Source organism: Engystomops pustulosus, chromosome 6 (genome assembly GCF_040894005.1).
Source record: "Engystomops pustulosus chromosome 6, aEngPut4.maternal, whole genome shotgun sequence".
Taxonomy (NCBI): domain Eukaryota; kingdom Metazoa; phylum Chordata; class Amphibia; order Anura; family Leptodactylidae; genus Engystomops; species Engystomops pustulosus.
This window is the reverse complement of record NC_092416.1, coordinates 113,782,642-113,785,339: the sequence shown is the minus strand read 5'-3', so window position 1 is coordinate 113,785,339 and position 2,698 is coordinate 113,782,642.

The following is a 2,698-nucleotide window of genomic DNA, read 5'->3' as shown; positions in this document are numbered from 1 at the left end:
GACACCTGGAAAGATACGCAGCGCTACGTGATGGCGTCACACAGGCCGGCTACCATGGAAACAAAAAACAAATGTGGCAGCCGAGCGTTTGTAGGATGAATGCTGCATGTGTGCTATAGCAGATCCCCCTCCGTATAGATGACATATGTGCTTCCCCTTATACCTGTGATGAACATGCAAACATCCGTATAGTGAAATCTACACTCCCAGTCCTTGGCCTTACCTATATAGAGTCACTTACCTAGACTCAGGTGGCATCTGAGTTTTCCTAAATCGCCTGATGTCGACCAGTTCCCTACTCTGAAGTGTGAATAGTTATTTGCGTCAGAATATGGTGAAATTAAGATTTTTTTTGTTCAACAGGTTTTAAGTTTTAAAAATCTATTAAAACATAATAAATAGGTGAAATCAAAATCTGCCCTACAAAAGCTCCATAGCGCTCCTTTCCTTTCTCTGCCCTGCCATGTGCCCAGACATTCACATTTGGGGGGTCTTCTTACTCAGAGGAAACTGCACAATATATTTGTAGATACATTTTATACTTTTATTCCGCTTAAGTGGCCAAATTTTAGGGCTAAACGAATGTATTAATAATGAAATAAGAAAATTTCAAATAAAATCTTCATTTCATTTGAATGTCTATAAAATACTTAAATGGTTAACATGCTTGCTATGTGCTGCTTTATGTGATTTGTGGGGGTTTCTTTTAATCTGACTACAGAACTCCCTATTGAAATAAAGTGGTCCCTATAATAATTAATTCAAAAATTTTGTTGAAAATTTTAAAAAAGCTGTTCAATTTGTGATCTTCGCAATAAAACAAAAGGACACTTATAAAATGACGCCAACACAAAGCTAAGATATGGAAAATGTTAATTTGTAACTAATTTGGGTAGTAAATTAACAGCTTGAAAATAACAACATTTTTAACATTTTTTGGCAAATTCACCTTTTTTTCATAAATAAATTCAAACTATATCAACCAAAATTTCCCACTAACTTGAAGTACAACATGCCATGAAAAAACTATCTCAAAACCAATTGGGTAAGTTAAAGCATGCTAAAGATATTACCAGATAAAGTGACATATGGCAGTTTTGAAAAATAGGGCTTGGTCATAAAGGCACAAAATGAGTTTGGTCACTAAGGGGTTAATATTGTGCATCCGAAGCGCTGTCTTCACCCACGGGAATGCACAGGAATTTATGCATACTGTATTTTGCCGTGGCATGCATAATGCAGCCGCAACACAATGCTGGTGGAAACACTTCATAAATACACGTGCAAGCAGTTTGACATGAAATCAGAATAAACTTTTCCGATTTTAGGTCACTTAGGATTACCAAAATTATTTATAGTTGCCAAATGCAAAAATAATAAGAGAGAAGTTTATAAGGCATTTTTATTACTTTATGCAGTCAGAGGTTTACATACAGATTACTATTCCTATTTGGGACCAGCCCATATATTGATGCCATGTCCTTGAAAGCTTCTGGTCTTATTGGCAATGTCTGAGTTATAGACATACCTGTGGAAGTATTTAAAGGCACACCTTCAAACATACTGCTTCTTAGTAATAAAAAGGGAAAGTCTACAGAAATTAGCCAAGATATCAAGAAAATAATTATTGTACTCTCACAAGTCTTGTTCATCCTTGTGTGCAAATTCCAGTAGGTGCCTTGTTCATCTATGCAATTAATTATACTCAAGTACAAATACGATGTCCAGTTATCATACCACTCGTGAAGGAGACAGGTTCTGTGTCCCAGAGATGAACATACGTTGGTCTGAAGTGTGCATATTAACCAAAGAACAAAAGCAAAAGATCTTGAGAAAAGCTGGAAAGAGTGTGTCATTATCCACAGTGAATTGAGTATTGTATTGATATGGGCTGAAAGGCTGCTCTGACAGGAAGAAGCTATTACTCCAAAAGAAACATTTAAAAAGCCAGATTAATGTTTGCTAATGAAGACATGAACATATTTCCTATTGAACTCTTTGACTATAATGAACTTTGTTATATTTTAAAAAAGGGGGATGCTTGCAAGACTGAGTACACCATCCAAACTGAGAAACAAGGGGTGGCTGCATCATTTTGGAGGGTTGATTTGCTGCAGAAAATAGATGGCATCATGAGGACAGAACACTGTAGGGATTATTTACTAAGGGTCCGCACACAGTATTTCCGTCAGGTTTTCCGACTATTTCTGATTGCACCACATTTAACAGAGGTTTTTGGCGCACGTGGTTGGATTTTGGCGCAATTGTGCCGACTTTCATGCGACACAAATCGGAGGGCGTTGCCATCGGACAACCTGACTGATTCGGACTAAGCACGGGATTTAAAATTCAAATTGTGTTGCAAGACATGCACTCACATACCCCGGGAAGAAGAAGGTGAACGCCTGCGGACCTCAGCGGGGAAGCGACACATGCAGGATATCAGACGCACAATCTTAGTGAATCGTGCCGGACTTCATTCTCATCAGACAACACAACTCGGGGATCGCGATAGGACCGGGTAAGTAAATGTGCCCCTATGTATTAATATTCAAGCAGCATTTCAAAACATCAGGTAGGAAGTTAAAACATGGGCAATGAAGACCTGGGCTACTCCCAAACTGGTTATAAAGTGGCATGGTCAATGGTTTGAAGTGACCACCACAAAGCCCTGATCTCCATCCTATTGATAATTCAT